This window comes from Sinohyriopsis cumingii, chromosome 5 (genome assembly GCF_028554795.1).
Source record: "Sinohyriopsis cumingii isolate HCF-2022 chromosome 5, ASM2855479v2, whole genome shotgun sequence".
Lineage (NCBI taxonomy): Eukaryota > Metazoa > Mollusca > Bivalvia > Unionida > Unionidae > Sinohyriopsis > Sinohyriopsis cumingii.
The window spans coordinates 131,380,725-131,406,530 of NC_142965.1; positions in this window are offsets into that span (position 1 = coordinate 131,380,725).

The following is a 25,806-nucleotide window of genomic DNA, read 5'->3' on the forward strand; positions in this document are numbered from 1 at the left end:
TTTTTGATGACCGGTTCATCCATATCAAATGCTGAGTCGGACATACGTTTAAACATTTTATTATAATTACCATTTTTCCAAATGGTGATCTAAATCATCGTCGACGAAGACCGCTTCCTGCTATTAAATTTGATGTTATATTTCTTTCTGCTTCTTCAGATAATTCCGCCAGTTTTTTATTTGCAGCCTGATTTATTATTTTACTTACGTCTGCGGGCATAATTTCAGTACTTGCCAGTTTCACTGGTTGTTGATTTCGTCGCATTAATCGTGCTAGTCTATCTTTGATCGCCGAGAACGCCTTACCAGCAACATTGACAATTGCACTAGGAGCTTTTTCACGAACAATATCAATAGCTTTCATCGATAATTGTTTTGCAACAGGTGCTACTTTTCGAGCCATCCTTGTAAAAAATCACTGAATAACATCACCAAGTCCATCTCCGTAAATAGCTCTGTAGATTGGTAATCGTGAGTTTACCGCTCTGACCTGTAGGGATTTACGATGATTATTGTGTACTATCATCTTATTTTATTTGCTATTTATCTAACAACTAGTCACTATAATCATCAGCAAGTTCATCGATAAGTTCCCGGTAAACGCCGATATCCATGATACCACCTTGAAATAATCGCCGACAAATATCAGCTGCTTCATTAATTATTTCTGGTGAATTATTCCCGGCACGTTTTCCTCCATTGAGAACTTCTAACCGTGACACATCATTAATGATATTATCAGGACAAATAATATTATTTCCCAGACCACTCCCCGTTGCTCCTTCTTTTGATTTCTCAGGTGATGTTATTCCAAATATATTTTTAATTTTCGACAGCGGTGAAGAATGTTGTTTTGTTGTTTTTTTTTTGTTTTTTTTTGTTTTATTTGTTGCAGAGGTGGAGAAAGTTTATATGAAGGTTCCTGCTGGGAGAGTTCTTCTTGTTCTAGTTGTCTTATTTTATCTCCATAAAGTTATTTTTACTTTTTCATAAAGAGCTTTTTATTTCAAATCATTGCTTTTAACCTGTCTTTTGTTTGCATATATGCGATATATCCATTTAATAAGATTATCATCATTTGTCTTTTCATGAGAGGGGTTTAAAATATTAGATTTGTTAAATATACAATATAATATTTTTTCAGGTAATTTTTCTCTTTCAGTATTTCTGATATCTTCGGCAAACCCTTCCTTAAATCTTGCAATTAATTTTATATTTTCTTTTACTGGCTTGGGTTCAGATTCAAATTCTCTTTTTACGTCGGTGACTTCAGTACGAAGTTTTCCAATACTTTCAAGTATTTCCTCACCAACAGGTGGAGGTTGAGCCGCAGCTATATCAGTTGGAAGATCTCGTAAAATCTTCTTTGTCAGTTTAGTTCTTCTTGCTATTTTTTCATTTTGTTTTGCTGTTTGTTTTGATACCGGAAGAAGATCTTCTTTGATGACAGTTGTAACTTTTTCAGTAGCTGCAGTGACGGGTTTAAACAGTTTTTTAGTGTCTTCTTCGTACTCAACTTGTGCTTCTTGCTGCGCTTGTAGATTTTTTCTGAATGAATCTCGCACGGGAAGAAATTTTTTAATTGCTTCTAGTCTCTCTCGTGCTATTCTTGCAGTATGAGATTCTGGATGCACCATTATTTTTAATATAACAATTTTTTAATTAATAGCAGCAGAGAGGGCGTAAATTTAATTAAACAGATATCATTAATATATGCACACTTGTACGTGGTTGATTCAAGGAACAACAGATAAATGCAACAAAAGGTGCCATGGAGAATATTGCAGGAGACATAATTATATTTTATCAAAAAATCCTCATGCTGGTTCACGACATTGTGTTGGATGTAACAACGGCGTTAGAGGATTATATCAGATTTGCAAAAATTGCGGTGGAGATCGATACAGAAGTCTGATGACGTATTACAGAAAAAGAAAAAGAATAAACCCAAAAGGAGAAAAACCACCAACAGAGAGTATTATTTAAAATTTAAAGATCCTCAAGATTACTCTGATAATTTCCAGGATTACTCTGATAATTTCCAGGATTATTCAGAATAAAATAGCAGCAGAGAGGGTGTGGACCGCATCCCTTGTTTGTCTGGGTCAGTCAATGACGCGGTAGTGGTAGTTACCTCTATGAAAGGTCACTATTTTTTTTGTTTAAAAAACGTACGTGACGGATTAAGTGGTCTGTTCACCCTCTCTGCTGCTGTAAGTGACCCTTTTTTATTGCACCCTACTTGCTGAATACACACACTCTATTTCGAGCTAATTTTAAAGCAAATTCATAAATAATTGAATAACAGTCATTAAATTTTATACAAAAAGCTCATTATTTTAGAGTACTTTGTAACTCCTTATTTTTATGTTTTCATTTAATACAAGACTTTAATAGTTCATTGAACGTAAAGCCCCAAATGCTTAAGTTTCACCATTCTTCCAATGTTACTAAAGTTTGGAAGGAAGGAGATGATTTATTATTTGACATTCACCGCTCATTGAATTAATCAAAATGTTCAAATGTTCAGTTGGAATTAAGAGGTGGAAACTCTTAATTCTGTCCTCCAAGTCGTTCGTAATTCCGTTCTTTTTCGAAAGTGCTCCAAAAGTGGTGATGGCATGCATTTGACAAATTCCTCATGTGACTAATACAACAACGTCGTTCGAACATGGTGGATAAATGAATACAAGCAGGAAGAGCAGCAGAGAGGGCGAACAGACCATAGAATTCCGACAAACAAATAAAACAAACAAAATAAAATCATCTCGTAGAAAGGTCCAGATTTTTACAAATAAACGTTTCTCTGGAGGTTTTTATTTTTTGTTGAAACCAACCCCATCAATAAAACCCTAGTTCGAAAAGGTAGCTGAAAAATAAAGTACTCTACGTGTTTATTTATTTTTTTGTTTAATTACTGGACGACCAACATTGGTAGGCGCCCTCTCTGCTGCTATTAATTAAAAACTTGTTATATTAAAAATAATGGTACATCCAGAATCTCATACTGCAAGAATAGCACGAGAACGATTAGAAGCAATTAAAAAATTTCTTTCCGTGCGAGATTCATTTAGAAAAAATCTACAAGCGCAGCAAGAAGCACAAGTTGAGTACGAAGAAGACACTAAAAAACTGTTTAAGCCCGTCACTGCAGCTACTGAGAGAGTTACAACAGTCATCAAAGAGGATCTTCTTCCGGTATCAAAACAAACAGCAGAACAAACCGAAAAAATAGCAAGAAGAACTAAACAAACAAAGAAGATTTTACGAGATCTTCCACCTGGCATAGCCATGGAAATAACTGCGGCTCAACCTCCACCTGTTGGTGAGGAAATACTTGAAGAAATTGGAAAACTTCGTACTGAAGTCGCCGACGTGCAAAAAGAGCATACACCTGAACCCGAACTAGTAGAAGTAAACGCGGAATTGATTGCAAAATTTAGGGAAGGAGTTGTTGAAGAAATTAGAAATACTAAAAGAGAACAATTACCTGAAGTAATATTAAATAGTATATTTAATAAATCTGATATTTTAAACCCCGTCATAAAAAGTAAGTGATGATAATATTATTAGATATATATATCGCGTATATTAGAATAAAAAACAAGCCAGAGATCTAGAATATGAAATTATTAAAGAAGAAGTTAGAAAAACTTAGAGGGAGACTGAAACAACAAGAACAACTCTCCCAGTATCAACTTCCTCCACCTCTGCAACAAACAGAACAAAAACAATCTTCTTCACCGCTGTCAAAAATTAAAAAGCTATTTAGAACAACACCATCTAAGAAATCAGAAGAAGGAGCAACGGGAAGTGGTCTGGGAGATGGTTTTGTTTGTCCTGATAACATCATTAATGATGTGTCACGGTTAGAAGTTCTCAATGGAGGAAAACGTGCCGGAAATAATTCGCCAGAAATAATTAATGAAGCATCTGATATTTGTCGGCGATTATTTCAAGGTGGTATCATGGATATCGGCGTTTACCGAGAACTTATCGATGAACTTGTTGATGACTAGTTGTTAGATAAATAACAAATAAAATAAGATGATCATACACGATAATCATCGTAAACCCGTGCAGGTCAGAGCGGTAAACTCACGATTACCAATCTACAGAGCTACTTACGGAGATGGACTTGGTGATGTTATTCAGGGATTATTCACGAGGATAGCTCCAAAAGTAGCACCCGTTGCAAAACAATTATCGATGAAAGCCATTGATATTGTTCGTGATAAAGCTCCTAGTGCAATTGTCAATGTTGCTGGTAAGGCGTTCTCGGCGATCAAAGAAAGACTAGCACGATTATTGCGACGAAAACAACAACCGGTGAAACTGGCAAGTACTGAGGTGATGCCAGCAGACGTAAGTAAAATAATAAATCAGGCTGCAAATCAAAAACTAGCGGCGATATCTGAAGAAGCAGAAAAAAATATAACAGCAAATTTAATAGCAGGAAGCGGTCTTCGTCGACGATGATTTAGATCACCATTTGGAAAAATGGTAATTATAATAAAAATGTTCAAGCGCGAATCAGACCCAGCATTTGATATGGAGGCACCTGTCCTTAAGTATGAATCTATACGTGATTATCAGTTTTATTCTTATGACGCAATACAACCAAATCAGCGGGGGAGAATCGAATTACAGGTTCGTGATACAAGTAGATATTTCTTGCCCGCTGAGGCGTTTATTGAAGTAGAAGGTAGACTCGTAAAGAATGTTGTAGCTAATACGCCATATGCTGGTAATTTGCGTGTTGGTTTTGTCAACAAACGGATTATGGCGTTGTTTGATAGCGCCACATACTTGATTGGTGGAAAAAATATTGAATCAGTTCAGAAGGATGTTGATGCTGCTACAACAATAATTGGTCTAGCGAGATATTCTGATGATTACTCAAGATCAGCCGGTCCAACAATGATGTTTGCTAAGGATATTACTAACCACGCTGATCATGTTCAGTATACTAAAATACGGACACCTCGAGATACTGCATCTGATCCACAACCAGTTGATTTTGAACACGCAGCCAGACCAGGTGCTGCTTTTGATATTATAGGAAGCGTCAATACGACTTACAACTTAGGGTTTGCAACACGCCGATCAGCGTTGTCGGGAGATAGTAGAAATTTTTCGTGTGCAATTCCACTGTCTCACATCTTTGGATTTTGCAGAAATGTTAGAAAGGTCATCTTTGGAGCTAAACACACAATTGTGCTCGTAAGAAAAGGTGATGATAATGATGCAATCTGGCGAGGTGCTGGTGTTGCTGATGGTAAAGTGAATATATCAAAACTTTCACTGTGGATGCCAGTAATGACTCCATCAATTACTGAGGAACAAAAATTACTCTCTTTTATGGATCAGGGTGGTAAATCATTACTATCATGGTTAACAGTAACCACAGATGCTATTCAAAGTTCTGTTGTTGGTTTATTTACATGGCATATAGCATCACAGCAAGGTGTTTCTGCACCACGACATATTTTTATTGCGCTGCAAAATAATGCTCGGACGAATAATCAAGAAAGTTCACATATGATATTTGACAAACTTGGAGTTAATGAAGCTTCCTTACGGATAAATGGACATCAAGAACCAGCTGAAGATATATTGTTAAATTTTGATCAAAATCACGTAGCGCGTGTATATCATCGTTTAATGTCATTCATGGGACGTGATCAAAATATAGATACTGGTTTGCAAATATCACAATTAGATTTTACAGGTTTATATCCGATTTATTATTTTTCATTGGAACATCTTGATTTATCCAAACAATCTGTCGTTGATATACACTTTCGAGCTCGTGTTAATGCCCTGCCAGAAATCGCGGCTGGTCCACCAGTTGTTCATGGTCCTTACAGAGCAATCGCGGTCATACTTAGCGATAAAGCCATGTTACTTGAAGGTGGTAGTGGTCGAATGAGGGTCGTTGATGCACCGGTCGAAAATATTTAATCGTGTTATTTAGAAAAATATTATTTATATAAAAATGTCGTATGGTCATGTTAATGTTACTCTGACTCCTGGTCAGGTAAAAAAGCTTCAATCAAAAAACGCCAACAAATGCGGAACTAAAATATCACTAAAACGAGATCAGATTAGTGGTGGTCCAAACAAATTATCGTTGACAAATAATCAGATTAAACATTTCAATAAAGCCCTAGAATCAAAAACTGGAGTTCAATTTCATCTTTCTCCGAGCGCCATCAAGGACATGGTTAAAACGGGTGGTATATTTCCACTTTTTGCGGCTATTGCAGCGTTAATAGCTGCTGCTGCTCCAGCCGTAGCAAAAGCAGCCGCGTTAGGTGCTGTTGGAACAGCTGCTGGAATGGCTCTAAAGAAAGCAACTGGAAATGGATACAAGAAAAAGGGATGCGGTCTAAGATTACCAGGATCTCGTTGGGGAAGAGGTCTGAGGCTTCCACGTTAGATGTTCAAGCATCAAATTTTGAATTACTTGATGCTGCTAAAAAATTAAAAATAAAAGCCTTTAGAGGTGTTTTTATGCGAGATCAATTGCCGGACCGACCAAACAAACTTGAAACAGGTATTATTAATCTAGACTCGATTTCAGGACCTGGTACTCATTGGGTATCTTACGCGATTGATCCACGTGGAATTGTTTATTTTGATTCATACGGGTTAACTCCACCCGTTGAATTTATCAAGTATGTCGCACCACTCCACGCAAGAACCTCTGGTTGTAAAGTTTGGTATTCAACGCTACCCACACAAACAATGACAGATCCGCCAATATGTGGCCGTGAAGTAATTAATTTACTCGACGCTATATCAAAATCATCCAAACCACCACATAAAGTCGTGTATGATTATACAAGCAACCGATTCGTTTCGCGTAAAGCGTTTTAAACAACAGGTCTTATTATAATGGTTGCTATTTACGGAAGAAGGTCCTCACGCGTTAAGAGAACATCCGGCGATGTTGATCTGTCGAAGTATGCGACTAAAGATTAACTCGCTGATATCATGAACCTGGCTGGAGTTGACCCAGATGAGGTTGTTATTTTTCAAGATCGATATGGTAAACTAAAAACGAGCAATATCAGATGGAATTATATAGTTCGACGAGTACTCGGTGCAGTTACAGATAATATTCCTGTGTTCACTGACGGCGGTAGAATCAAAGATTCAAGTATATCATTTAAAACTATCAGAGATGAAATTGCAAGAAGCGTTGCTAATCGCGTGAAAAACACCGGCGACACAATGAAAGGGTGAACTCAACATGAACGGAAATAAAATAGTAGTTTTAAGAGATCCAACATCCGACGAAGACGCAGCAACAAAAAAATACGTCGACAACGTGGATGGAAAACTATCCACGCTGCGGGTTGAGTATGATGTTCACGTGGGCGCTTTTGCAAGATTTCGCAGAAACCATCAAAGAACAGCAGAAGAATTCTTTGGCACTCCGCACGCCGTTGACATGAAACTCGTTGATATCAAAACTAACCTAGACACGATCAAACAAACACAGCAAAACATCGTAGCGGGAATCCCTGAGATCGTCAACAAAACCAATTTGATTAAAATTTCAGCTGGAATAACTCCCGGACATATCACAAACATCGTATACATGGTATCATCGGGATTTGCAACGTGGTCGCAGCAAAATAATATTATCAAATATACCGCAACAGTCACTGTCGTGTACAGGTTGTCCGTGTTCAGTGCTGCGCGATTTGAGATATTTACAACGTATCCATGGCGTCATTCCACCGACAGGTTTTCCGGGGTTGTATCTGTTATATTAAATAGCGGAACCGAAGAAATATTTATTCTGGAAGCAGCTGATAAGAAATTAACCGCAACATCTTACTGGTGGTGTTTGGAATTTGTAGCTGAAACACCTCAATTGGTTACTACATAAAAATATATGGATGGTGCACAATACAGATACAATCAAGCGCGTGAATGGCAGGCGGCGTTGAAAGATCAAGTCGAACAATATACAGCAAAAGTAAAAAAATATCGACGACGATTAGTTATCGTTGATGTGATTGTTTATTCAGTATCCGCTGTTGTTGCTGGAACAGGTGTTATATTATCAGCGGTGACAATGATGACACCAGTAGCTGTAACTATTTGTATTTCAGCAGCAACAACTATTGCAGGTGTGCTTAATATCATCGCAAAAAAAAATATGTACCTGCACGAATGAAAAATTATCCGATTACATAATAAAATTACACACAGCGACGGTAGCATACTCGAAATTATCCTCGTTGTTATCGGCGAGCCTCAGTGATGGAATTATATCTGATTTCGAGTTTTCAATGATAACTGAAATATATGACGAAGGCATCGGTATTAAAGATACAAGTATTAATAATGACAGAATTACTGCAGCAGATCGTGACTAACACAACTCCGCCAAAGATAACGATGATCTCGGTAAGTTCATCTGATCCTGAATTTAGTATTAATTTTCCTACTGCAATTCCAGTAAAAGAAATAGCGTTAGCTCAATTACGGGTGTATTACAGCTGGCCAAATATTAGATCAAAATCATTTCATGGTACACCAGCAAATAATTTGCTTGTATTTGCTAACAAGAACAAACCAGATGGTACTCCTGACTGGATAGATGTTGGAATACCCACCGGTAGTTATGAGATTGAAGATATCAATGAGGAATTTCAGCATAGAATAAAATCAATAACCGGAAAAGAAGCAAAAATATCAATTAACGTTCATGAACCGACGCTATCTTCGACGGTTGAGATACATTCTCCTGATTATGTCGTTGATATTTATCAATCCCCGATAAGATCCGTACTAGGTTGGCCTGAAATTCGCCCGGTGTATGAAGGACCACCAGAATCAACTCGGGATGATTTTACATCATCGAAAAGTTTTCATCATAATATTAAAATGAATTATACAAGTTTCTGGTGGAACATAGAAAAACGTGTATGGGATAAACGGGATCAATTTCGTGTCAATAATATTGGTGAGTACTATTGGCTCTTACACAACGTTGATGGTGGTAATTCATTTTACGATATAAATATCAATAATGTCATCAGTATCATAAATTCAGATCACGAAGAACAACTAGACAATTTACGTGATAGTTTTCGAGAATATTTGTCTGATTTGACATCTACGCGTGAAGAAATTATTAAACGAGTAGAAATTTTAAATAATATAGCTGATACTATTGAATATTTTCATAATAGAATCATAAACCTGGTTTTTGAATCATCGGGCGATCATAGAAGATTTTTCGCAACCAAATACAAAATACCCGAAGCTGACATTGTAACGTTTAAGTTTCCTGATTATAATCCAGATAAATTAAGAAAATCTGTCAATGATGTCATTGATGAGTTTTATCCTAAAATACTCGACGCATGGAGAAAACTAGCACCACTAGCAACTGTTCTCAGACATAATAATGATCCACATGGCGGCGGCAGACACGTTTCTCCGGAATTCGTTAATATAACCAGCACTATCGTGGTCAATCTGGTTTGTGACGTAGTCGATGGCAACTATCAAATAGATCTCGGTAAATCAAATCAGGCTCAACAAGGATATATTTTATATACATTTACACCACAAGTTTCCCCCGGAAGTTTAATCGTGCAAGAACCAACTAATCCTGTGTATTTGCGGTGTCACAATAATATGTTAACACGAATAAATTTTAAGCTCACAGACCACCTTAATCGCTTAAGTGACATACGTGGAGAAGAACTTGTGATAAATCTGTATGTGAAATCTTAATTAATTAAGTAAATATTATATAATGTACCAGCACGTGAATGTTTTTATACACGACAAAGAAGTACTTGAAAACGCCATCAGAACAGCGTTTTCACAAAATACAGAACAATTTAACGTTAATATAGTTATTGATAAATACGGAAACGAGGATTTCTTATTAACACAAGAACAGTTAGATGAGCTCCGTCAAAAACATATTATCGAGATCATTTGCAGCAGAGATCAGATTCTAAATTATGCACACTCCTGTATTAAAGTCGATCAACTTAAACAAATAATATTCCAGAATGAATAAAATAAGGAGCGGATTAAGAAATATTTTATTTTATTTTATCAGAAATATTTTATTTTATCAGAAATATTTTATTTTATTTTATTTTATTTTATCAGAAATATTTTATTTTATTTTATTTTATTTTATAAGAAATATTTTATTTTATTTTATTTTATCAGAAATATTTTATTTTATTTTATTTTATTTTATTTTATCAGAAATATTTCATTTTTTCTGAATTTCAGTGAAAAATCAACAAATTTCGTGTTTTTGATGGGTATTTTACCCATTTTGGGTGATTTTGTCCATTAGATCGTCGGGTAAAGTTGCCTGATTCTCTTATTGATTTTAATTGAATAAAATATCAAAACCAGTAAAAACCAGTAAATCAGTAAAAAATTACATATTTTTTGAGATAATTTTGCTGATATTTGAGCTAATTTTACTGATATTTGAGCTAATTTTACTGATTGTTTCTAATTTTTACTGGTTTTGGTATTTTATTCAATTAAAATCAATTAGAGAATCAGGCAACTTTACCCGACGATCTAATGGATAATTCAGAAAATAAAATAAATAATAAATCTGACTACCAACTAATCCAAATTTGATTGATTTGCATGATTCTGAGTACCAACTAACCCAAAATTGGTTGATTTGCATGATTCTGAGTACCAACTAACCCATCAATTTCAGAAATGAATATAATCTCAGAATAAATATAATCTCAGAATAAATATAATAAATCTGAGTACCAACTAACCCATCAAAATTGCAAATTTGATCATTTTACATAAATCTGAGTACCAACTAACCCATCAAAATTGCAAATTTAATCATTTTACATAAATCTGAGTACCAACTAACCCATCAAAATTGCAAATTTGATCATTTTACATAAATCTGAGTACCAACTAACCCATCAATTTCAGAAAAAAATAAAATATTTCAGAAAAAAATATTTCAGAATAAATATAATCTCAGAATAAATAAAATATTTCAGAATAAATAAAATCTCAGAATAAATATAATATTTCAGAATAAATATAATCTCAGAATAAATAAAATATTTCAGAATAAATATAATCTCAGAATAAATAAAATATTTCAGAAAAAATAAAATGTTTCAGAATAAATAAAATATTTCAGAATAAATAAAATATTTCAGAATAAATATAATCTCAGAATAAATATAATCTCAGAATAAATATAATATTTCAGGATAAATATAATATTTCAGAATAAATATAATATTTCAGAATAAATAAAATATTTCAGAATAAATATAATCTCAGAATAAATATAATCTCAGAATAAATAAATAATAATTCACAATAAAATATTTCAGAATAAATAAATAATAATTCAGAATAAAATATTTCAGAATAAATAAAATATTTCAGAATAAATATAATCTCAGAATAAATATGATCTCAGAATAAATATAATATTTCAGAATAATATAATATTTCAGAATAAATATAATCTCAGAATAAATAAATAATAATTCAGAATAAATAAAATATTTCAGAATAAATATATGATATTTCAGACAGAGTTGCTTTGGTCGTTACCTGCTGACATAATTTTTCTTAAGTATCTTATGCGGGTACTGATTGTCTTTTTCGTTTGATACTCGCTGGATAATCCCAATCTGACCTTTTCTATTGCGACAGAAAGAGGAACAAATTCATTTACTTGATCATCGCTCACCATAGCCAGTGACTGAAACATAGCTGCCTGAATCCGCTTTATGAACTTATATTGAGATGATAGAACATACTTATTTTCATTCTTAAGCCCTTCTAACGTTTCAAAATCAGATATTATTTTTTCAGGATTTAGTTCATCAGATATATTAATTCCGTTTTCTTCTAGTTTTTTGATAGCAGAAATAATGTCTTTGATATTTTCATGGTTCATTATATAATATATAAATCTTTAAAATAAATTTTTTTTTTATCCCTACAGAACAGAGTCTTTAGCGAGTTCGTCGGAATGTTTCAAGGACAGTACAGCCAAGAACTCGCAGATTGCCATCGCATTCTACCAAGTTCACCAGGCACACAGAACATTACCCTCTATGAGAGCCCCTAACCAGCCAAACAACGGTCTAGAGGCCCAAGAGGGGGGACGGCACAAACATATATTATGAAATGGAACCTCTATTCGAGTCTTTTAGCAGGTTTAAGTATGCAATGAATGACTTAAGGACGACACAAACATATATTATGAATGAACCTCTATTCGAGTCTTTTAGCAGGTTCATTAAGTATGTAATGAGATGTAATGAATGAATGAGATGAAATGAGATGTAATGAGATGTAATGAATGAAATGAGATGAGGCCATTTTCTCCGCTCAACAGAACACCCACCCACCAAATAATCAACCCGTGGGAAATACAAAAACATGTATCTACCACGTTTGACATGGTAGGATGGTGTTCTGAGAGCGGAGAGGGGCTGGCGGAGCCCCAATTAATTATAAAAATCGCAATTATGCGTACACCACCGACAGGTTGTCAGCCATGGGGATTCGATCCTGGACCGCGAGCGTCACAGTCCAATACGATACCGATTGAGCCATCGAATCTTGTTAGAAACATATGTTTCGGAAGTTAATATATAGCTAAGGAACTAATTTCAAATATATTTACACTAAAATAGCGGTTTCTGAATAATAATAATTTCTACACTTAAATAACTATTTCTGCATTAAAATAACGGTTTCTGAATATATCTGTATTATAAAACAGACTGCAAATACAAACCTGCGAAATCAATAACGGATTGTGAAATACATCTGTACACCATAACAACGGTTTCTAAGCTGATTGTAAATGCAGCATATACAGCTACATGCGGATCAATAACAGCGGTTGTAAAATTGCCCTGATTTCTCGTAATGTTGTATGATGGGAAATATTTAAAAACCATAAATATACTTCTACGAGTAATTAATTACGACGAAATTAGTTAAACTGACTAATTACGATCATAAAAAATCAAAAATCTACGAAGAAACCTATGTATTACAAAGTAATCTCCGTTTTGTATAATCAAAAATTCAGTAGTATACGATTATACAGTACTGGGTCTCCTCAAATAATAATGTAATTCAATGTGGTGATGATAATTTTTGATACTGAAAGGTGATTTTCTGCTTATATTTTTTCGAGAAAGCGGTTTTATATATATTTTCTGCTACTTTTTGTACTGAATACGGGTGAATATCAAAGTATTTCGCAGCAGAACATATCGAACGAAATATAATTACTTTGCCAGTTTCTGTGTTTGTGGAATTTACCACCCTTCTAGAAACTGTTTTACATCTTCCAGTATTACCACATGCAGAGTTCACGCTTTGCGTGACAACACGAAGGTTGGATAAACTATTATTTGGAGGATCTCCATCAACATGATCAATAACAAGACCGTCATTGATCACTCCGAAGAAACATTCGTACGTAAATCTATGACACAGATAATGTTTCTTTCCTCCATCGTTGAACCTTAGATAACCAGAATTACTAACATTACCAAGTGGTCTCTTCAACCTGCAGTGTCTGATGACATCATTAATATCTGATTCATAGTTTGTTATTGTGGGATGTGGGACAAATATATTTTGCTCCATTATAATAATATTATTTGTTTAAATCATTGTTTGTCTGAAATCTTGATATATAATCCTCCACGGATTTTATAGCGTTTTCACCATTATTATTTTTTTGGTCATAATATCTTTTAAGCTCTCTGAACCGTTTTCCCCTGCACTTTCCACATAATTCTGTTTTTCCTCGCACTCCAATACCACACCGCAGACATGGTATTGGTCCTAGACTTCCTCGTCGTATGCCCTGTAAGTGCATCCAACAAAATTCACCTCTACAGGATTTATTGCATCGATTTACTGAACCGATCATCAACCATCTGCATTGAGACATAGTATATATAATAGTTTTTATTTAAATATTTGTTTTAATTATATGAACGAGTTTGAGAAATTATCCCAAACTAGGCCTGTTAAGTATAAATTCAACCTCGACAGATTATCTTCTGACTTACCAGTACGAGATCTGGTTGATCCGAAAAATAAAAGTCTGATCTCGAAAATTCACGACGCCAAGAAAGAATTTTACACGGATGGTGCATCTCATACATGGTCAACGTTCAAGATTATTCGCAATACTGTCAAGGACGCCACAATGAATGACAAGCGAGCGGCAACTATCATTAACTACATCACTGAATACGAGGGCAATCAAAAATATTTCTTCAAAGTAAAATTTATTGTATTAACAGAAACAGGTAGTTGGATTATCCGTGACAAATATGATCCTGTCCTTGGTAATAATAAAACTGTCATATCAAGTAAAAATTCCAGACCGGGTCTATTGACGGGTATTGATAAACCGTATTATGAGCGAGCGTATCCTGTAACAGCGGTTATTTATGGAATTTATGAGATAAATAAAAAACCCAACGTTGATAAACTGGCACCCATGAAATTTTCAAGGTTAAATTGTGTAGCCGAACGAGTAATAGAACACTTTACAAACGCGATGCGTGGAAATGGATTAACTGATTTAAGACGTAAAAAAATAAACTCATGGGCTGATTCAGTTAAGGATACCGGTGCTACAATAAAAGATGTTGCTGAACTAGGAAAAATATTAAAATTTCCAATAGCAGTATCAACAATAACGGGGGAGGTATTATACGAATCTAAATATAAATCGAAAGGAGCTTCAATAAATATTATTGATCATAACGCGCACGCATGGACCAGCGCAGTAACAACATTTCCACGTGATCGAACTGTTAGATTTTACCCCTCAGACATGTTTGATTTTATCAACGAAATAAGTAAAAACGATCCTGTATCGGTATGGTTATTTAAAAGTAATGAGGAAGGTGAATTTGATCAGTTTGTTAGACCAAATGGTGAAATATATCGAACAGAATTCCTCCATGATTAGATGAAAAATCTCGCGGAAAAGTTTTTCGCGGAAAATACTGACAAATTACTAACTAATTATTTTACCGTTCCATCTGTTGCGGCTCATTTCGCCAGAGAAAGAAATTCATGGAAACCAACACGATTTGATTTACTTGAGGACGTACGCGCAAGTTGCGTCGAATACGGACACGGCGGATTGTGGAATAGCAAGTATAATTACAATGATGTTATTTCGGTTGATATGGTTGCATGTTATCCAGGAAGTTTTCTAGGATACGGAGATTGTTCTGTGTACTTTAAAAGATTTGGTCACCCCACAAACGAGATGACGCGAGTGACAATTAATGGACCATTACCTGATTTTGATCTGACTGGATTTGCTTGTGTTGAATCATTCGAGTTTAACGAAAATCTTCACAAGATTTGTTATGTTTGGTTTGGTAGACATTTTTGTGAAAAACGTTGGGCACCTATAGTTTTATTACGATGTATGCTAGATTGTGCGATACTGACATCGTTGGTGGTCAGTGAGGCGATTATATCATATCACGCGCAGACCGAAGTTTGGTTGCCCATGCCAGATTCTATCAATCTCGATGAAGTTATTAGCGAGTTTAAGGAAAAATGTCCTGATGTTTCCGAAGATGATATTATCAAAGAAGCTCCTAAAATTCTCGAGATTAAACTTAAAACCGCAAAAGATCTCGGTAGAAAAATTATAGGTAAATTTACTCAAGGTGGTGCATATGATCATAAAAGACATCACGCACGATTAATTTTAGATGATGCCGAGTACGATTTTATAATCGCTGATACAACAGCGAGAAATATATTTGTAAATCGAGAAAGTGTTTATTTATCCGACGGAACAAAATTGGGTACGATCGTTAGTTACATAAATGACGTCTCCCCACAGTATACTCATCTAAGATCTTCCATGCTGGCTTATGTTTCTATAAATTTATTATCGATGATTAATAGATTTCCTGAGACCGCAGTCAGAGTCGCAACAGATTCGTTTTATATTTCGAGTAAATATTTAGAATCTGTTATGAAATTTACAAGTAATGATGAACGATCGAGTTCGTAGAGAATAAAAAAGGAAATATTACACAATTACACAGAATCAGCAGATGTTCCAATGAGAGATTTTTATCGTAAGGGTAATAAAATATCAGAAATTTCGAAAGCGCCGCCGGTGAGTGATCCAATAACCAGATATAAGACAGTATATCTCAATGGACCTGGTAGATGCGGCAAAACGACTCGAGCAATTAATGTTTTTAGAAATTCAGATATGATCGTGCTGACACCCACACATAGACTTGCACGCGAGATGAAACAACGGCAAGTACAATCGTTTACGTATCATAGTTTCTTTCGATGGCGCGGGGATACATGGACTCCTGAACGAATGGGAGAAAAATATATACCTAAAATAATTATTTGGGATGAGATATGTACGGTGTCATTGGATACATTAAAAACGTTTCTTGATTGGTTGTTGACGAAAAATACCGATGTGGTGGTGTGTGGCGATCATGGTCAACCGCCACCTTTTGTTGGACCATCTCCACATGATTGGTTAAAAAATTTCGTTGATTATTACGAAGAAGTAGATGATGATCATAGAGCTCTCGATGCAAATTTAAAGGAGTTTAAAAAATTAATCAGATTACAATCAAACAAAATTCAGTGTGAAATAATACGCGAAGTAATCTCAGAGACCTCAGTGAGTGATTTTTTGAATTTATGGAGACCCAACGATTTGATAGTAGCAAGCAGAAAAATAATCAGAGACGCTTTACAACAGCAGTTATTTCAACTACATAAAGAAAAATATTCAGAATTACCCGTACCGTTGTGTTATAGACCATCAGATACACGAAAACAGAATATTAATGTTGATATTCCAGGACAGACTGAAAAACAGAATCTCGTATTAAATGATATTGTCGCCGTTGATATCAGTGTGGTCGAAGATGCATTATGCGCTGACAAATCTCCATGGGTGTTGGGATACGCTATGACGATCCACTCGTCTCAGGGATTAACTATTTCTGACACACGAATCTGGATTGTGACGATCGTATCGAGTGGTCAAATTTAGTCTATTTAGCGGTATCGAGGGTCAGAAAGATATCTCAATTACGTAGAATCATAATTCCTGAAATCGTTGATAAATTTAACATCATCGATGATGATATAATAAGAAAAAAATTAATCGGATACAAATAATCTGATTAAAAAAAATACACGTGACTTTGATCTTGATGTTGAATTTATTATTGAGTTAAAACAGCAGCAGAATAATCATTGCACAAGTTGCAATTGTATAATGTTATGGCGGTATTCGAGTAATGATTCAAGACAATTTACCGTAGATAGAAAAGATAATAGTCGCGGTCATACACAAGAAAATACCATGTTGACCTGTCTCGAGTGTAATCGGCGTCGCGGCGCCAGCGCCTTGGGTGCTAGTTAAGTGATCGCGGTGGTAGTTGTGTATCCGTGGGAATTATTTGTAGTTGTTCACGAGTAAATCCATGTTGAGGAGCAGCCGAATCTAATCTGTAGATTGCAGGTCTACCTGAGGATCGTGTCACGGTGGGTATTTTGTGTGTGGTAACACTCCAAATAGGATCAGTCGCTCTCGCTTTACCACCTTCAAGTTCACCAGGCTCATATAAATATCTAACTGTAACATCACCCAATATTTTCTGTTTTTCAACATCTTTTCGTTGTGTTGGTATATTTTTTTTTGTAATTGCATTAATGGGTTTCATGTTGGTTGTTCGTGTAATCTCATTATTTAATGCAGCTATCACGTTTGGTAATCTTGCAACCCATTCGCGAGATCTTTTATCCTGAATAAATTCCTTCGCGTATTGACATCCAAATAACCGTTAAGCGAGTGTTCGATTAAGTCGCTCAACAATTGCCTGATCACGGTGAATTGCAGTATGCCCTCGTCGTATTTTGGTATTATGTTGTTTCATCAACGATGATACTGGACCAAGAAATTCCTTACCAGGATCAACCTGTAGTAGCTGTGGCCATCGCAGAACACCTCGTTGATAAATTCGTTCAAACGCATCGGCTACTTCAGATGATGTTTTCGTTGATAGAGGTTCTGCTTCTTTATATCTACTTGCAACATCAACTACGGTTAACGCGTATTTGTATGTTTTTCTACGTACAGTATCATGCGGTAAAAACAGAATATCAGCTTGATGAACTTCATTAGGAACACTGACATCGAAATACGCGTACTGAATTCGTTTCGGTGGTGGTAGATAAATTTGCCATATTGCTTGTTTGGATAACCACGTTTTAGCAGTAGAATGTTTAAACGCTGCTGCATCAGCAAGTTTACCAATTGCTGCTTTGCCTCTCCAGTATCCTCTTGGTGAATAATAAATCGATTCCATTATTAATTACCAGCCCCAAACGCTAATTTACTTTTCGTCGCGGATCTTACTAACCAATTAGCTTTTCTTTGATATTTTTATTTTTTATAGAATTTACCGCGTGAATTAATTTCACATCCGCAATATGTCTATCTTGTAGATTTTTACTTTTATAAGCTACATCATGAGCGTGACAAGCTCGATCAATAGCGTTTATTGGTTCCTCGCCTGGTTTTGGTTGATCTTGATTATCGAGCCTGATATCAAGTCTGGTACCGGGACCGCAATAATTATATCCTGGTAAATGTTCTTCTCCGCTGTATTTAGCCCATGGAGTACCTGGAAACTTTGACATCAAATTAGCAATATCACCACCGCGCCTATTAGGTAAAAACGAAAATTTCTTTCTACCGCACACAGAACATTTTCCACCATACGCTATTTTTTTATTTTTTGTTGTAACCGTAGCTAAATCAGTAGTTGGAGTTTTAAATCTACAGCGTAAACAATATAAATTCATGATATAATATATATGGATATAATTGATTTCTCAGCGACAAGAAAACGAGAACCTGTTAAGCATCATCCTGCGCTACCGAATTCCATCAGAATGATTATCATAGGACCATCTGGATCGGGTAAGACGCAGTTATTACTTAATTTGATAATGAGATGGTTAAAATGGGATAAATTGTATTTAGTAGCACCATCCGTTGATGATCAACGATGTTATGATGTACTTAAAGATTTCAATGAAAACGCGCGATTACTGGATGAAGGTAATGATGTTATAGAGTTTATAACCGATACTGATGAAGCACCATCCGTAGATGTTTTAGACGGATTTATTAATAATTTAGTTGTATACGACGATGTGATGCTAGATAAACAAACAAATCCAGCAAGAATATTTTCTCGCGGTAGACATAAAAATACAGATGTGATCTATGTTACTCAACGATATACACAAATACCAAAAGTGATCAGGGACAACTGCAATATTTTAGTTGTGTTTAATGGCGTAGACACACACATGCTGCGAAATATTCATCAAACTTGGTGTGGTGGTGACATGGATATAATTAAATTCAGAAATTTCTTTTCACGAGCGCAAGCTACTCCGCGTGGATTTATAACAATAAATTTACATGATCCTAGAACAAGATATCGTGTGGGTCTTGATAAAATCTTTTAATTAATAGCAGCAGAGAGGGCGCCTACCAACGTCGGTCGTCAAAAAATTAAACAAAAAAATAAATAAACACGTAGAGTACTTTATTTTTCAGCTGCCTTTTCGAACTAGGGTTTTATTGATGGGTTTGGTTTCAACAAAAAATAAAACATCTCAATGAAACGTTTATTTGTGAAAATCTGGACCTTTCTACGAGATTTTATTTTTTTGTTTGTTTTATTTGTTTGTCGGAATGCTATGGTCTGTTCGCCCTCTCTGCTACTGGAAGGAAGAGGGATAGGTGTGCTTTTTTAAGCGGATGGATATGAAGAGTTTTAATCTAAACAAATTTGTATACGTGTCATAAACAATATTCTTTACTTTATTTATTTTTCTGCATTTATTTATTTTACTATTTCGATTACAATTTGTTCATATTTGGAACAAATTAATCTAGAACAATATCAGTAGGTTGACCTGCCGTATCTAGACCAACTGTGCGAGGCACTATTTGGAATGGACTTTTTCCGTCGAAATATTTTCGGATTATCTGCTGCTCGCTAGTAATTAATAAAATTTATTTTGACTGACCTTTGTATGCGGATGGTAAGTAAAATCCCTCTTTATTTTAATCCATATCAGTAAATCCTTCAGAGTGTTCGCTTTTTTATAGTAATAATTCCTGTCAGAACAGCACACCTGTGTATCCGTCGGTTTTTGACCTTTTATTAAATTGCTGACAAATGCATGGGAGTTAGTATCACCCCAGTACAAGAGTAACGCGTGGAGACCGTCGATCATATTTGAAATCTCATAGTGTCTCAATGATACATAAATGGAAAATTTCACCTGTATATGCGATCTTCGTGATGCAGAGACCCTGAGGTTATATATATATATATATATATATATATATATATATATATATATATATATATATATATATATATAATGTATGAAGGCTTACATTCGTGTAGTATTGACAGCCTCTCTACAGGAAAGCTTGCATAAAGTGTTGACAGTCTCATGGCAAGTAAACTTGCATGTATACATGCAGTGTGTTGACAGTCTCTTGGCAAGTAAACTTGGATGTATACATGTAGTGTGTTGACAGTCTCTTGGCAAGTAAACTTGGCATGTATACATGCAGTGTGTTGACAGGAGGCTTACATGTAGCGTGTCCAATGTACTGGTAGTCAGCTTAAACTGAAGACTGCTAACAAAACTGGACACTGAGTGCAGGTCAAACGTTTTATTTCCTCAAGTTACTGTTGGTTATTGCTTGCTTTTAGGCTGGAAGCGACCGGTATCAAAGACTAATCAATAAAAATCGAATGTAGCGCTTCACTATTCAAGATATTACAAGGAGATGCACACTGTTCAAGCAGATATTTTGTAACAAAAGGGAAATGTTTGATAGTAGTACCTATTAAATGCCCATCATAAATCATACATCAAGAAAGCTGACATCCTTTCCAGTGGTGTGATTTTTGAGTCAGTGGAGGCGTTGTAAAATCAGTGATATCTAAATGGAGATTAAATTAGCTACCTTGTATCGACTGGGGGTGGGAATAATTTATTTATTTTTATACCATTCCTTGTGGTCAGAGACAAATGCATGTACTGCACGTTGTTGTTGTTGTTGTTGTTGTAGAGTTTAACGCAATTTTTTCAGTACAAGATAGGCTAAACATGGCGGCCAGTATTAACGGTGGAGGAAGAACCCAGAAAACCCCCGTTACGAACCACAGACCCACGAGAAGCTACTGGCAGGCTTTCTCACATACCCACATTGGCCGAACCCAAGACTCGAACCCACGCAGACAGGTGAGATGGCAGTGATCCGTAACGGTGAGCCCATTTAGGTGACAAGTAAAAACAAAACGTGACTGCAAAAAGAAGCGTCATCGATGTCCAGCTTGAAGAAAGCGGTTTCATAAGGCGATGAATATTGGTAAAAGACATTTATTTTTATTTAAATTTTTTTAACCAAGTCCATAACATGAGTACATATCTAGAATCATAATATAATGAAGGACAGACATTAAGACCAGAACTCCGTATCATACAATACAAATATATACGTTTCCACTAACAATATAACAATAACCATCCAGCTAATGAACAAGGCGAATACTGGATTAATGGCCAAGATTTTTATTTCATTTCTTCTTCGAACTATAAATGTAGGTTTTCCTTTTCAAATACACCGTACAAACTATTTTCTCAAAATATTAACTTGATTTTTGCATTTAAACGAAATTTGTCAGACTTTTGATAACAGACTTGTCCAAATATAACGTTGGTCACTTTGTATCATGGAAATACATAGACTGCTTGTAATTTTCATCAGCATCATCGTCAGTAAAAACTTTTCTTCTCACTCTGTATTCTACAAAATTTAGAAGCAGAACAGAACATGTTTTTATATAATGAGTTTTCCATGATTATCCAGCATGGTTGAAAGAGGACAAGTTAAACAAGGGAGATGATTCATAATTTCTTTTATGAAGACATCAAAAGTATTCTCCCCTTATCAATATTTCATTGATAAATAAAATAAAAAAAAGTTTTCTTTATTATTTAGTTTTTGTATAGACATTACAGGGTTCATACAGAATTCTGAATGATAAATTCAAAGACTTTTCTCAAACTTTCAGAGACCACAAACATAGATTTACAAGACCTATTTTCACTAACATTTTGTATACAAGTTATGTTATACGAGAAAACAACGAATGCAAAATACTACAATATTGTTTAATGATGAAATGAAACCGAATGGGTCATCAAATTAACAAAACCAGGAAAACTCGACTACATCCAAATCTAAAAACTTTGGACAATTTTATCTGTGATTATGGAAAGAAATTAAAATGTTTGGGTATATTTAAATTTTCAAAGACTTTATTAAAGACCTCAGGGTAATCTGCTCAATTTTCCCAAACTTTCAAGGCCTTGAAAATGCCAACTAATTTTTCCCAAACTGTCAAAGGCCTTCAATGACTGTGTGAACCCTGTATTATATATACTGTTGCAATTGATGTTGCATGGATGGATGGATGGGTGTGGGTGTATGTGTGTGTGTGTGTGTATGTATGTATGCATGCATGCATGCATGAATGTATGTTTGTATGTATGCATGTATGTATGTATATAAGCTTTATATCTACGACTGCTGTGATGGCTCAGTGGTTAGAGCGACCACCTTGGATGCATGAGGTCACAGGTTCAAACCCCAGCTGAGTCATACCAAAGAATTATAAAAATGGTACCAGCAGTTGCCTCGCTAGGTGCTCAGCATTAAGAGGTTGGTGTTAAGACTGGTCAGCCTGGTGTCAGGATAATGTGACTGGGTGGGAAATGATGCTATGTGTCTGTGGCATGATGCCCCAGTGCTAGACATTAGTATAAATTGCCAAATTACAGACATTGTAGCAATATGGCTAAAAAATTGTTAAAGCTACATTAAAAATTCAAATATCACACACACACACACACACACACACACACACACACACACACACACACACATCAACACTGGTCAAGCATGAGATTTTAAAACAATGTGGACAGAGGTAAAGGTGAGTTCTTTACACCAACGACACCATCAGCCTCCTTATAACTATCTCAAGTCCTCTAAATGTCAACATTCTGCTGGAATAACCACCACAGATCACCAGAAAATCACAAACCACTTGACTTATCACTCTCTCTGGATAAATATGGACAAGCACTCTTATTCCTGGTATAAAAATGTAGGTTCCAATTTTACAAAATGTTGGCAGATCTAAACTAAAGATGGTTTTGATTAAAACACCCACCCACCCATCCTTTCTTTTCGATACAAGTATCATCAGGGAAGAAATACTGTATGGTGAAAATGTCCTTAACCTACAGATTTTAGATGAAGCTATGGAAATAGGAGGAAATTTACTGTACATACCCACTTACAAGTTGAGTCCAATTGCAAACTGCACAGACCTTGATCTGCCATCACATAATGAGCCAGCAGATCTGGGTCTGTGCAGTTTGTTAGGGTTAATCAGTAGAATAAAGAACATTGACCCTGATCATTATGCTACAGCAGATCAGGAACCTTTGTTGTTTGCAGTTGGACTAGACTTTGAAACAAGTATATATGATATGTAGTATTACTATGAAAGTGTGTACATTGGAAATACAATTTATAATAATAATAATAATAATAATAATAATGACTTTGTATAGCGCCTAATCTTTAGAAGCTCTAAGCGCTTTACAACATTAGACAACACCTATAACATAAAAAACATATATAATGATATGATTACAAAAACAAACACCATGAAATTAGAAATCATAAAAAACAAACATGCTGAAAATATTTAAGGTAGGAAACATTATTAGGTTTCTTGCAGTCAAAATAAGTGAGTTTTGAGAGCACTCTTGAATGGGATCACTGTGTCTTTGTGTCTATATTCTGTGGGCAACTCATTCCACGTTGCCAGGCCCTGGTATGCAAAAGAACACTGTCCATATGACTTCGTTTTCACAGTGGGAACAATGAGTATATGATTGTCAGAAGAGGAGCGCAAGTACCTTGCTGGTGTGTACACATGGGTGAGGTCGGATAGGTATGTTGGACTGGAGTCCGTCAGTGAAACGTAGCACAGAGAACAAATTTTGTGTTTGATTCTGGATCAAATGGATAGCCAGTATAGGGTACAGAGCAGCGGGGAGGTGTGCTCTGATCGTGGTACTCTAAGTATGATTCGAGCAGCTGTGTTTTGAACTTTTTGAAGTTTCTGGAGTAGATATTGAGATGAACCAGACATAATCGAGTTACAATAGTCCAGTCTTGAAAGTACTAATGAACACACAAGTGTTTTAGTGGCATCAACTGAAAGATATTTGCGAATTGAGCTGATGCGTCTCAGCTCATGATATGGAGCCTTGCATATGTTCAAGACATGTTGGTGCAATGTGAGAGCACTGTCCAGAGTAACACCTAGGTTTCGTACTGAGTGTGTGAATTTAATGTCAGTGTTGCTGATATTTATTGTTTAAGGTAAAGGATGTGAATGAAAAAGTCTTTGTGTTGTGATCAGAATGGCCTCAGTTTTATCATCATTCATATGCAGCTTGTTACAAGTCATCCATGATTTCACATCAGAAATGCACTTCTCTACACCTTGGATGGTAGCATCAACTTCAGTTGGGTGGCTAGATTTGTATATTTGGGTGTCATCAGCGTACAATTGGTGAGACACTGGATGATGATCTATGACACTTGAGAGCGGCTTAGTGTATAGAATGAAGAGAACAAGTCCAAGAACAGACCCCTGTGGAACACCACAACATAGGTTAACTGGGCTGGAGTGTATTCCATTTGCATACACGATTTGTGTCCTGTTGACCAAGTAGGACTTGAACCACAGTAAGGCTGTATCATGAATGAGATATACATGCTGGTGAAGTAATATATCATGGTCTAATATATACTTGTAAGTTGGGTCAGTATTACTATGAAAGTGTGTACACTGGAAATACATTATATACTCATAAGAATGGTCCAATATGCCAACAGGATAGACCCTATCTGATACTGCATAATGGACTGGTCTAAACAGTATAGACCCTATCTGACACTGCATAATGGACTGGTCTAAACAGTATAGACCCTATCTGACACTGCATAATGGACTGGTCTAAACAGTATAGACCCTATCTGACACTGCATAATGGACTGGTCTAAACAGTATAGACCCTATCTGACACTGCATAATGGACTGGTCTAAACAGTATAGACCCTATCTGACACTGCATAATGGACTGGTCTAAACAGTATAGACCCTATCTGACACTGCATAATGGACTGGTCTAAACAGTGTAGACCCTATCTGACACTGCATAATGGACTGGTCTAAACAGTGTAGACCCTATCTGACACTGCATAATGGACTGGTCTAAACAGCATAGCCCCTATCTGACACTGCATAATGGACTGGTCTAAACAGCATAGACCCTATCTGACACTGCATAATGGACTGGTCTAAACAGTATAGACCCTATTGACACTGCATAATGGACTGGTCTAAACAGTGTAGACCCTATCTGACACTGCATAATGGACTGGTCTAAACAGTGTAGACCCTATCTGACACTGCATAATGGACTGGTCTAAACAGTATAGACCCTATTAACATTGCATAATGGTCCAGTCTAATTAGTAAAGACCTT